Below are 13,786 nucleotides of genomic sequence, written 5' to 3'. Positions count from 1 at the left end.
GTATATGACCTTTTGACTGGACAAGCATCTCAAGGGTAGGAGTAAATTGGCCTTTGTTTCACCTACTCCGAATTATAGATGGCATACAGCTAATTCACAGATAGTTTTTGACTCACTTTAGCTTACTGCTAAAGGTGTTTCCTGCCAAGTGCACAGTAAGAAAAAAATTTTGGTCATTAAATTCTGAAATATTTATCTCAATTTACCAGTAGTGAATTACTACCCAACCAGCTTTACTGAAGATTAAGCATGATTTCAAAAGTCATATTGCTCATAAATTGTATTAATATAATTAACTGAACTGAACTCCATGAGGTCAGAATTTGTGTCTTTTTTGTTCAGTGATGATTCCCAAGCATCCGTAACAAGACCCATGCAGCACTCAATAAGTATTAATTGAATAGATAAATTATAAGGGAATCTGAGGAATGCTTCTACATCTCATTTGTAGTACCTGAAACTTTTTCTGTTACTGTTCATTTCCCTTTCTGGATATACATTCACTATACTTGATTTAAACTGTGCCATTGCTTTATAGTTTAGGGCATCTAACTAGACCAGTTTGTATGATGACTCCTTTATTAATATTTCTATATTTTTATGTCAATTTCATTTTCCTAAAGCAAAAATATATTTCTGTAAGTTATGCTCTCAATATATTTTTGCATAATTATGCCTTCTTTGGCTCATCTTCTCTTTCTTCAGACATTTTCATTATAACTCAAATTTGACATTTATCTTAGGGAGACAAATTAATGAATATCTACTAGGTTTCAAGCTCAAATACTTAATTTTCAAACAATCTTATGGGCTAAATTTTCCATTGTATCAGTAAAAAGTTGAGAATCAGAGATATATTTTTTTAACGTTTATTTATTTTTGAGACAGAGAGAGACAGAGTATGAACGGGGGAGGGTCAGAGAGAGGGAGACACAGAATCTGAAACAGGCTCCAGGCTCTGAGCTGCCAGCACAGAGCCCGACGCGGGGCTCGAACTCACGAACTGTGAGATCGTGACCTGAGCCGAAGTCGGACGCTCAACCGACTGAGCCACCCAGGCGCCCCGAGAATCAGAGATATTAAGTTACTTGACAGAAATTATACAAATAGCAAATGGCACAATTAGAATTTGATTTTGGTTTTCTCTGTCCACAAAATTCAAGTTGTTTTCCCCAAACCCCAGTGGCTTTCTTGTACTGAATCACCTCTTCCAATACTTAAGTGATAATGGACTGAGAGAAATCAATAGCTACAAACCCATCTGTTTCACTTCAACATCCAATTTGCAAAAGAAGAAACAAATGTTAGGTAGAAAATAGAAGATCTGCAAGGGGAGACTTTGAACCTGAACTATCCAAACTATATCAATGTGAAGTGATTCTTCTTATTTGCACCCAAACTCTAGGGCCAGTCCCTGGAGAACATATCAAAGAAATACTCTTCTACAAATCAAGTAAGCTGCTTCTTCTTCTTCTTCTTCTTCTTCTTCTTCTTCTTCTTCTTCCTCCTCCTTCTCCTCCTCTTCTTCTTTTTCCTCCTCCTTCTCCTTCTCCTGTTTCACTCTACCTTAGTCAGGGTTCTCCAGAGAAAAAGAACCCTGAGAGAGAGAGACAGACAGGCCGACAGACAGACAGGAAGTAGGAGATTTATAATAGGAATTGGCTCACATGATTGTGGAGGCTGAGATGTCTCAAAATCTGCTATCTGTAAACTAGAGAATAAGGAAAATTGGTGGTATAATTCAGTCCAGTCCAAGTAAGCAGGTCCAAGAGCCAGGGGGAGCTGATGGTTTAAGTTCAAGTCTGAGGTCGAAGGCTCCAGGATGAAGACCGCTGATATCCAAGGGCAGAAGATGAATGTTGCAGGTGAAAGAGCAAATTGACCCTTTTTTTACCTTTTTGTTTTCTTCAGGCTCTAAATAGATTGGATGATATACATTGCTGAAGGCCATTTTCTTTACTCAGTCCATCAATTTGATGTTAATTTCTTCTGGAAACCCCCACCCAGAAATAAAGTTTAACCAGCTATCAGAGTATCCTTTAGCCCAGTCAGACTGACACAGAAAATTAACCATCCACCATCTCATCTCTCCCTCCTCTACTTTCTTTTTTTAACCTTCCCCTCCCACTCTTCCTCCTCCTCCTTCTTTGTTCATGCTTGCTGCTAAATATTTTATGTTCTACAAGAATAAAACAGAAGGAATAGGCTTAAGTTGCAGAAAGAGTGGTGTAGGTTAAACAAAGTTCAAATATTTTGATGAGATATCTGAACAAGGAAATATAATATTGAAAAGAGTAGAGAATCTTACTTCCTCAAGATGTCATAAAGTCCCATTAAAATACGTAAGTACCCTTAGGAAATAAATGAACAACAAATAACATGTCATCTGCTTCTCTCCTTTGTACTCAATAATTCCTCATTCTGGATAAAATCCACATCATAACTTATTTATCTCCAACAAACGTCTATTCTGTACTTGATAAGTGTCAGTTCCCATAAAATATTGAAGAAAGGTGTGATTCTGTGCCTTTGAAAAACACAAAGTCAGTTGTGGACATAGGTGGCTCAGTGAGTTAAGCATGCAACTCTTGATCTTGGCTCAGGTCATGTTCTCAAGGTTTGTGAGATTGAGTTCTGTGTTGGGCTCTGGGCTGACAGTGCAGAGTCTGCTTGGGATTCTCTCTCTCTCTCTCTCTCTCTCTCTCTCTCTGTGTCTCTCCATGCCCCTCCCCCATGCTTACTCTCCCTCTCTCTCAAAATAAATAGGTAACTATTAAAAAAATTATTTTGGGATTCTCTAGTTTGTTGTCCACTAATCCCCCTATGTCCTCCAAGGTTGTTATAACCAAATTGGCTTAGACACATCCCAAGTCAAATCTTTTCGGTCAGGTAAAGCCAATTAAAAGACGTCAGTGAGTCCAACAGACTTTTTTCTCTTCTCTTCCTCTCAGTTTTATAAGTGTATATATCAGCAGTTGGCTTAAATGATTGCAATGCAGTCAGTCCTCACTAGAAATAGAGAGGTGTGAACTAAATGCCTCTTTAGCATCTTTTCACCTCGTTTCAGTTCTTTATACCCACTGTTCTGGAAAGGATTCATTATAAAAATATCCAGCCATAACATTTTTAATATTCATTCTTCTTCTAAGGAAAATGAAATTGCATTATGTTTATAGTTATTGCCATCATTTTCCCTGGGTTATTTCTAGACCAAAAAGATTTTTACCATCCCTAGCCTGATTTTGAAAATACCATTTATCTCCCAAAAGATGTTTGTAGAAAATCTAGATGTACCTTCTATGGTACAATTAATAATACTCCAGACCACTGGAAAGTAGAAAATGCCTTTTTTCTTACAGTTCCATCTACCATGTCTTCTTCCCTCTCCCCAGTTTATCTGTAGACCTTCAATTAGGCTTTTGAAGGCAGAAGTGTGCTGGCCATTAGTTCCAGAGTAGAGCACAGAAGAGATGTAAACAGTGCAATGAGAGCAGGTGAAAGAAGAGCTATTCTCTCCTGTTCCAGAAAACAGAAGTGACATCCTTGTAAACTATCAGAATTGCAGTGTCAAATTCGTCCTAGGTGACAATATGTGCAAAGTGTGATGAGAAATCAGTCCATGCTACTTTTTCATCATTATTATTCACATAATAAAGATGGAGGCCCTGGGTTAAAAGGCTAATATCTCAGAAGGATAAAAAATATGCATATATACCTTGTGAAACATGATACTCAAATCCAAAGTCATTAGCTAGATAGCTGAGTCTTCCATTCCAAAGTCAGGCTTCTTCACTGGAGTTCCACCTGGCAAAGGGGTTTCTCCATCAGCTCCAGGCTGCCAAAATAGCTTTAGAATAGTGAAAGATGGAGAAATAAACAAGAAACATCTTTAAATCCAGCAGTGTCTATCCGGCCATACTTTAGAGGAAGATGCCTGCCCAACTTTGATTAAAACCAACTTCCTAAACACTCTCACTTGGCAGCTGTAGAAATCTAGTTAAAGAATCCTGGGAACTTCATTCTTTTTCTTCTGAATTCAGAAATTCTTAGAAGAGTAAAACACCACTGAGATTAAAAAGAACAAACACTTATAAACCAAGAATGAGAACATTGTCTTTTTTTTTTTATTTTTTTCATTGTCATGAACAGATTTAAGGGGATTTCTTCTTATATAAAAGGAAAAATGCTTTGATAATCATGGTCATGATGCATTATTTTGGTATTCTTGCTTTCCATTGCAGTCACCTCAGATTGAGCTCATGTTCAGATCAACAATCATATGGCTTAGTGCTCTGCCTCCTCCTGTTCTTTTTGCTTCTGAATGCTTGTCTTACTTCAGTCTTGCCCTCCACACTGCTATTTGTGTCCTTTTAAAATTAATCATGTATTAGTTAGGGTTCTCCAGAGAAATGGAATCAATAAGATGTGTGTGTGTGTGTGTGTGTGTTATATGTGTATTTATTGTATACAATATACAATATCTTTATAGATCATGTATTTATAAATATATATTTGTTTTATATAAAATATATTCTCTTTATTGTATGGAATTAGCTCATTCATTTATAGAGGCTGGTAAATGCAAAATCTGTGGTGGTGATACTGTAGTTCAGGTACAAAGGCCAGAAGGCTGCTATACAATTAGGAAGAGATGATATTCTACTTTCAAGGCCATCACACAGGAGAATTATCTTTTGCTTAGGAGAGGGTCAGCCTTCTGTTCTATGAAGGCCTTTATAACTGACTGGATGACGCCCACCTACTTTATGTAGGACTAAGAACTAGTACAGTTTATTGTTCAAATAATCGTCCCTCCTCAGTCAGTTATAAGCAAAGGCAGTTTCTGTTAAAAGCATATCGATATGCTTTTCAATATGTAACGCATGACATGGAACAGTTATAGGGTTACAAGAAACTTTTTTGAAATTTAAAAGAGCGTGTATGTGTATATATGTAAAGCTTTATATTTATACAAAGCTTTGTCTTTATGTATTAAACATCTGGAATTTTGGATCAAATTTCTTTGGGGGTAGGAGAGTGTGAAGGAATGCTAAACAATGATTCTAAACAAACAAGATAGTTCAGCTCATTCACTTGTTCATGCCAAGATTTATACCAAAAAGAGGCATGAGACACATGAGTTAAATGATTTCCTTTGGCCCTCAGTGGAAAAGGATATGCTATGATTTTTTTTTTTAACTTTTTGTAAATGCCACTAGCAGTTAAATTTTTATAAATGTGATCCACTGGCCTACTGATCAGCAGCCCACATGTTATAAGGCATCAAACATTCTTAAATCTAAGACCTCTAACTTTTGGGTAGTAAATCTAAAATATGCATTTTCAGAATATTAATAGTTGTACTTCTTAATTTGATAGAACCTTTGATACAAACATTTTAATAAAACTTAGAAATATTAATTAAACTTCCTTGGCGTTTAATTTCCTTTTAAATATGTGCAGAAGGGTTCATGATACCACTGTATCTCATTAGATGTTAGAATTTCCCAAATGAGTCTTTGAAAAATGCTATTTGTTCTTTTACTTAGTTTAGAAAGCAGTTGAGAGGTCTGTCACTAAGTGCTTTACCTTTCTAATGAATTTTCCATGCATTTGATTTAAAGATTTAAGAATCCAACCCAAGGAAATGCCCTCTGTAGTTCACACAGTGAAAGTATCTATCTGAGCTCCGACTCCCACGTACACTTATCCTTTTGATCTTCATAGTCACTGTCACAATGAGCCTTTTTAGGGTATTTCAGTCTATATCTTGTGTTATAATATTTTGTCAATATTTCTCATTCAAATATTATTTGAATTATATTAAGTATATGAGAAACTTTTTCCAAGATCATTATTTAATAGTGTTCAATTTCACAAATGTCTACATGCTAACTTTCCCTAACTTTGCTAACATAAACTATTTTTTTTAATTCAAGGTAGATAAGACTAAGAGTTTGAGAATTATCTAACTTTATTTGCTTATTTTAAAATATTTATTTATTTTGAGAGAGAGAAAGAGAGAGCATGTGTGTACACACACGAGCAGGGGAGCGGCAGAGAGAGAGGGAGAGAGAATCCCAAGCAGGCTCTGTGCTGTCAGTGCAGAGCCCGACACAGGACTCAATCTCACAAACTGTGAGATCATGACCTGAGCTGAAATCAAGAATTGGACACTTAACTGGCTGAGCAACCCCAGGTGCCCCAATTATTATCTAACTTTAAGTCTCTTCACTGTAGTTTACTTGTGGTTTGGCCTTTGAGATGACTCCATGACATATTTAAGTCTCTGTTACTATTTCTAAAGTGGGTGAGATAAAAGAACCTACTTTGTATAGGGAGGATTGAGTGAATATTCTATTGAGAATACCCCCAACAATAGACAATTAATATTAGCTGCACATTGTTGGTACTAATAGTGTATGAATTGAACCTATCTCCCTATTTCACACCAATGTTTGGAATGATTGACTCTTCTGAGATTAAACAATGATGCTGTTGTATGTAAATACATTATAGCTGATAGATTCATCAGAATAGCAAATTCTTTGAGGCTAACCTGTATCTTAGTTATTTTAGTGTCATTAATTTTTATCAAGAAACATAGTACAACGTACTATGTACTATAATTTATATACTAACTATGTACTATGGTACAAATTAAAGATCAATGAATATTTGATGAGTGAAAAAAAAGTGATTAAATAATTGAATGAATGAAAGAGGAAATAGTCCTATAGTGGTTAGCTTCTGGCATACAAGAGGCTGCTTCTTTCTCATTGGGTTTACCCCATTCATAAAGACATTCTATCAAAGAATCATATTCATTTTAATGGTAGCCATGAATTTTCATATGAAAAATATGCTGTTACATTTGGTCATTAGCCATGTTTATTCTCTAAATTTCAATTCCATTATTGTAAGAGTTTAGATAGTCCTTTAAAACTAGACTTTGGTTATTCATGAGAAATGTGAGCTTGCAATGCTGCCCATTTCTTCTATATTTGGATATATAAATATTCAAGTTTTTAATTTAAGACAACATATAAAAATAAACAAACAAAATATAAAAATGAAGTGCCTTCTCAGGGACAGAGATAATACTACCGTATTCAACTGTATTACAGTTATACTGTAACTTCTCAACCAATTTATTATTCTTTACTTATGGTCTCGATCTTGACCATAACACAGAATGGAGTCGGTGAAGTCACTGAATATCTGACTATCTTTCTTTCACTTCGTGTCTTCCAGCTCCCATGGCTAATAGGTTTTCCATTGGGTATCACTTTTAGATATTGACCCATTCTCTTTCTGAATGAAACCTGATAAATTCAGAATGTGTATCATGATCCTCCTTCTCACCAACTATGGGCCCTTGATGCCAAAAGACCTACATAACTGGGATTTTCACTGGATGCCTCTGTTCAGTCACTAGGAGCAGGATTCCCTACCAGCTCTCTTCCTACAGTTTTGACCATCTGTAGTACCAAATGTTTCCTCATTTTTGTAGATTGGTATTTGACATTCTTATTAGAATTTGGGTTTATTATTTGATGTCCATCTGCTTTCCTGAACATTCATGAAAAACTGTATACCTCTTTTCTAGTCTCTCCCTAGGGAAAATACAACATCCTTCTCCCTTATATTCTATCTCACCCTACCCCCAATAATCAGATACTCAAAATGACAGTGATGATCACTGACTTACACTATTTCCTGCTGCCTGTAATGCTATGGCCTACCTGCCTGCTTAATTTCCTTTCTCTGGAACTTTCTCACACACTTGCCACCCAAACATTTCTAAACTTGTGACACCCACTAAATACCATAAATACTGGACTAACAGCTAGAGTCATTATTTACAATTGGGATAAAATTCCTAACCACTGAGCATCTGTTTTCACTTCTTCCTCAACCTTCTTGTCCAAGTTGTCTAGTCCCAGCAATGGTCCATTAAAATTCCAAATCAACAATACTGAGAAAGTCAGACCGATGACTGTTTGTATTATTTGAATCATGTAAAAATCAGACCTTACCCAGCTTCTTAACATCTTTAATATTTTGTTGGTTCAAATGGAGAATAAATTTTAAATTTCAACCTTATAATTGGTGAAAATGCATAGTTACTACTCCTTAAACTTTTAGGTTTATTTTCCCATTTCTTTAAGACATGTTCAATATTTTTAACATTTATTTTACAGTAACAATATTTGTTTTATGTGTCTGCTCATAAAATGTAAGACCATTCAAAAACATAAAATTTGAATATTTTTCTTCATATTATAAAAGTAATACTTATCATAGAAATTTTTACAAGATTATGAGTAATATAAAAAAAGATGATATTTACCGATTGCTTAGTATATGCTATACAATAAATATACTACCCACAGGAACTTAATTAGTCCTCTCAAAACTTATGTAGAGTAGAAACTACTATTATCTTCATTTTTCTCATGTGTAAACTGAAGCACAGAGAAATTAAGTAATTTGCAGAAATCATACAACTAGCTAGCATTTGGTAGGAAATAAATCATATTTTATTAAAATTTATTTTAGGCATACTTTTAAAAATTCCATATCATATTTTCACAATGCCATATTATAATTAGTTTAGGAAATTCCCTAATTCTACTTTTTTCCATTTTTTCTATTTTTATAAAAATTCAAGTAGCATTATAGAAACAAGCCTGACATCCACTCCTACTAAATTAGTTTCTTAAAGGAAAAAAAAAAAAACTGTTTAGTTCATCTGTTAAGTTCTTTTTCCTTCCTAATCTATCCTCTTTAATCGATAGCATTGAATATAGTGACTTAAAAACACATAGTGTGTAATCAATAATTGTTTGTGGAATGATTGATTCACCACTGCGTTATTTAGTTTAGGATTTTGTCAGGCACACATTTAAAACTGACATTATAGGTTTTCCTAAGCTAATTTTTGAAGTTTCCTGGGACCACTGTGAGAGGCAGAAATATATTCAGAATGGCACCTTCATTTGACCCAATGTGATACATTTTACATGTTAACAAGCTTATGCTTTACAAGTCTTCAGGGTTTTTCATCTTGCAATTTGTTTTTCTACATTATTTAAAGTCTCATTGCATTTTTGATTATATAAAGATGCCAGCAGTAGTAACCGCCATCTTTACACTGCAGCAATGGCATGGGCAAGGTTCTAGACCTTTTTGAGAATCCAGTGTATTTTCTCATCACTTGTGTATTTTTATGTATACATGAATAAATAATCTGAAAGCAAAGTAGCCTTAATATGGTGTATACAAAAAGAGTGATAAAAAGAAAGAACTTTATTTTGGAGGAAAATTAACAAACTCATTAGCCCCTTCTACTTTATTTAATACTGTCTAAACAATTTTTTGAGCCTTTTTATTTTAAAAGACTTTTTAAGAAAAGTCTATCCTTCCATTTACCACTGTGTTATAAAGTATGCTACTTCATCATTTTTGTTTAACAAAATTTTCTGTGAGAATTTCCAGTTATTCTTATTTTCAGGTACCACGTTTGTTGAAGCTCAATACGATGTTTTAGAACAAAGCTATGATTTTTATTCACTTAATAATCAGTTTTATTGCAGAAATATGTGTCTTTGTTATATTATTCTTGGTAAAAGTTTTCTTTGTGTTATCACTTCAAGAATTGTGTTCAGGGTGTTATAGTGACATATGGATTCTGCTATTTTCAAACATCTTTTATTCGACATTTAATCACCCATAAACATTATGTTTCAACCTCTCAGTTTTTCTCCCATACATATTAATTTTTAGGAAAAATGTGAACATGTGGATACTTTTGAAGCCTTGTACATCACTAGGATATATTAGGATCCCTTGAGTAAATAATTTTTTGTATCTTTCTTTAATAACTACTAATTTTTTTGTCCCAGACTTTACTCTCTATACAACATAAAATATGAAACAGATTTATTATTCTTGAAATGAAACTCTATGCCTGGCTTACTGTTCTTGAAATAAAAACTTCACTTTGAGTGTATTATCCAACTACTTTCAAAAATTTTAATACCATCTATATGAGGACTTATAAACTATTTTATTCTGAAATATTGTTAAACTTGCTGATGTATTTATGAAGCTTTTGCAAATTAGCAACAAAATGTTTTCTTGGAAACACACACACACACACACACACACACACACACACACACCCATTAGATTGAAACTAAGAATTCCTTGGCCTGAACTCCAGTTCTTCTTCCCAGGTGTATACTCTTTTGAAACTCACCTCACATCTCTGACTCTTTATTATTATTTATAAAAGTTTTATAATAATAATTTCTTTCAATAGAAAATACATCTTGGAAACTGTTTTACACAGAATACTTTGAAAACAGGAACCATGCCTGGTGAATGGAAATTTATATGCATCCAAAAGTACTTCTTGAAATCCCCTAAATTAATAATAAGTTGCTTTCTTAAAGTTACTCAGAAAACTGTTAAATGCCACTTTGCCAGAAAGAACCTATGGCTGTTGTTTCTTTTGGTGTCAGGAGTGGAGCAAGTAAGAGGAAGACTGGTTGGTGGAGCTAGGAGCTTGGAGACCAGTCTTAAGCTGTTTCAATTTAATTGGGAGACTGCAGAGGCAGAAGCTAGTGGAAAATGGAGATAGACAAAAAGACAGATGATCAATGATGGACGTTGATCCTCTCCAGCTAGATCCTCTACTTCTTTCTACAGATATATGGGCCTTCTTTTAGTTTTTTAAAGACTTCCAGATCCTTCCTTCCTCAGTCTTGCAGATGCTAGTTTCTCTTCCTGGAAGTCTGTTTCTGGCCCTCTTCACCTAGTATCACCACTCATTTTTTAGGCCTCACTTTCAATGTCATGTCTTCAGGGAAACCTCTCCAACCAACCTCTAAATGGATCAAGTCCATCCTGCTTTATTCTCTTAGAGTTGCACAGTATTTCCTCATATACATATGTATATATGCATATATACATATGAGAGAATATATACATGTATATGTGTGTAGGAAAACAATAAATTTATGAAACTTTTACAAATTTCATATATATATATATATATATATGTATATATATATGAAAACATTCACATAGTTGCATGTAGACTGTTAATCTGAAAATTACCAGGAAACTGTCTCTGAATAAACATTATTGACAATGAATTCCAGTTTCTCTGGAATTTCTCCTAAAATAACACAAAAGTGAATAAAGTTAACAGTTTAAGAGGGTAGTTTTAGATTAGGCATTTGGATTGATTGACTAAAGTTTAGGTAATTACCAGCCATTTTCCTGTGAAGATTAACTGATACAGGACTTCCTGGAAGTTTTATTTGGAGTGATGCAGGTAATTAAAAATCAGAAAAAGGAGGAGGAGGAGAAGAGGGAGAAGGAGAAGGGGAAGAGAGGAGAGGAGGTGATGGAGGCAGAAGGGAGGGGAGGAGACAGGAGAAGAAAGGAAAGGAAGGGAGGGGAGAGGAGGGAGAGGAGGGGATGGGAGAGGAGAGGAGAGGAGAGGAGAGGAGAGGAGAGGAGAGGAGAGGAGAGGAGAGGAGAGGAGGCCGAGGAGGAGGAGGAGGAGGAGGAGGAGGAGGAGGAGGAGACTTTGCATGTAAGATATGGATTCTTTTTCTTTCCAATTTTTCAACACTTATTTTTGACATTCAGTATGGCCAGGGGTAAAGAAAGTGGACATTACAGTGGCCACTCTCATTTACTTGCTATGTAACTTAACTTCTCTGATCTAATCTCCTTACCTTAAATTTGTGATAACATTAGGAATTGTTATGATGCAACGTATATAATGTGGCTAGATTTTTCTAGCACACAGTAAGAACTCTTCAGCAATAATTAAGGTTGCTTTGCCCTTTATCCCACTCCCCACCCCAAAGAAAACTGTATTAGTTCACACCTTTAAGTAGCTAAAATACTTTCCCTGCAAGTAAACTGTTTTTTTTACAGTTTTTAAACACACTTATTTGATCCCTCTTCCAATGTTGACTGTTTATAGTTGAGCCTCTTTCTGCTTATCAGCCAAATACATATTCATATGTTAAAAATCTGTGCATTATTTAAAGAATTTTAATATTAGAAACAATTTAGTTACAAGCTATGCATTTAAGAATAATTTCTCATACTTGTTCTGATGTAGACAAGGATTTATTTCATATTGAAACATTAACAAATGTCTATTAATTATGTAGGAATTAGTAATTTAGTTTACTACAGAAATATTCATCTTCAAAATTCTTTGGAAGCATTAATATTCTATTTCTCATGATTAATGTAGGGTCATTCTCTTCTTGAATACGTAATATATTATTTACATTACTTTACCTCATATCTTATTACCATCTTTAGGCACGTTAGCAATGGCGTTTAGAAACATCTATGAAGACTTGTTTTCTGGATCTTTTCAGCTGTTTAAATTTTAACAGAATTGTTTGGTAATGACAGGAGTTGCAAATAGAAACTTTATGAATAATTATGTCTGAGACTATGGTGATAACTTACCTTTGTAAGTAGTACTTTTACTATTGAGATACCAACTTTTCTTCTCCATTACATAATAGTCTAAATTCCTCTTCCCGCAGACCAAACCCATCAATATTTTGATATAACCATAGCCCTCCACAATTGAAGCATTCTCTCTAGTACTATACTTATGCTACTTTTCACTCCCATCAGCCTCCATCTGTTCTCTCCTTCCACTTTTATATTATGTAAGATTCATTGCTCTTCCTCAACTCTTTTTTTCCTCAGGTCAAAGTCCCATGTATCTTTTAAGATAACACTTAGTTTCTAGATTCATGTCTCCTCTATGGCATTTCATAAGACTTCCCCAAAGAATAAATTTCTCACTTAAACACAAATTTTCAGAAGGGTTAATGTATGTATTTTTCAGTTACAAAGAAATTGTCAATACCATTGCAGAAGTAAAAGAAAGTAGCAAAAATATGTCCAAAAGACCATAAAAACTCCTATAATCCTACCTACCTAGAAATAATTTCCTTTCTTATGTATCCTCATATGTGTATATAAACATATTTAAATATTTTTTATAAAAACAATTATATTACCACACGAAATGATAGCTTATTCGGTTTAATAAATGGAACTAAATGATAGCAAACACAAAAGTCAGACTTATCTGGATTCAAACCAAGACACTAGCTGTGTGACCTTAGGTAAAATACTCCTTTAAGTCTCCATTTCCTCTTATGCAAAATAGGAGTAATAGTAGTTAGTATTAATACCTGAATAAGTCATTTCAGTAAATGTAATGGCACTGTTTAATGTATAAGAATTTTTATATAAGTTGGTTTATTTTGAGTCTCAGTTAAAGTTCAATTATGTAATACTTTATGTAGTATTTTCTAATGTAAAGATACATGCAACTTTGAAACCTAATAATAAAACAAACACACAAAAATGTGAATTACTTAAAAACAAGAATATTATTAGGCTTGCTAAAGTTAACTTTGGATTCATTTTCATTCACAGAGCACAGAATGACCACTGTCCTAAATTATCTATTTAGTATTCTCAATTTTTGTGCATGAATTTATCACACACATGTGTACTTCTAAACATTATTTTTAGTTTCGTTTTTCTTTTGAACATTATTTTTTTAACGTTTGTTTGTTTGTTTATTTATTTATTTATTTATTTATTTATTTGTGTGTGTGTGTGTGTGTGTGTGTGTGTGTGTGTGTGTGTGTGTGATTGAGAGAGAGAGAGAGAGAGAGAGGTGGGGAAGTGACACACCTGGCCTGGACTAAATGCT

The 13,786-nt window shown here is 34.2% G+C and overlaps 1 pseudogene; it reads right to left on the bottom strand.

The window, feature by feature from the left end:
- The window catches only part of LOC123600482, a 66,827-nt pseudogene extending 54,223 nt beyond the window's left edge, over positions 1-12,604 (bottom strand).
- Positions 12,605-13,786: the final 1,182 nt, after the last annotated feature.

Source organism: Leopardus geoffroyi, chromosome D1 (assembly GCF_018350155.1).
Source record: "Leopardus geoffroyi isolate Oge1 chromosome D1, O.geoffroyi_Oge1_pat1.0, whole genome shotgun sequence".
NCBI classification, from domain to species: Eukaryota; Metazoa; Chordata; class Mammalia; order Carnivora; family Felidae; genus Leopardus; species Leopardus geoffroyi.
Note: the sequence above shows the minus strand (reverse complement) of the source record. Positions and strands in the feature narration are given on the sequence as shown.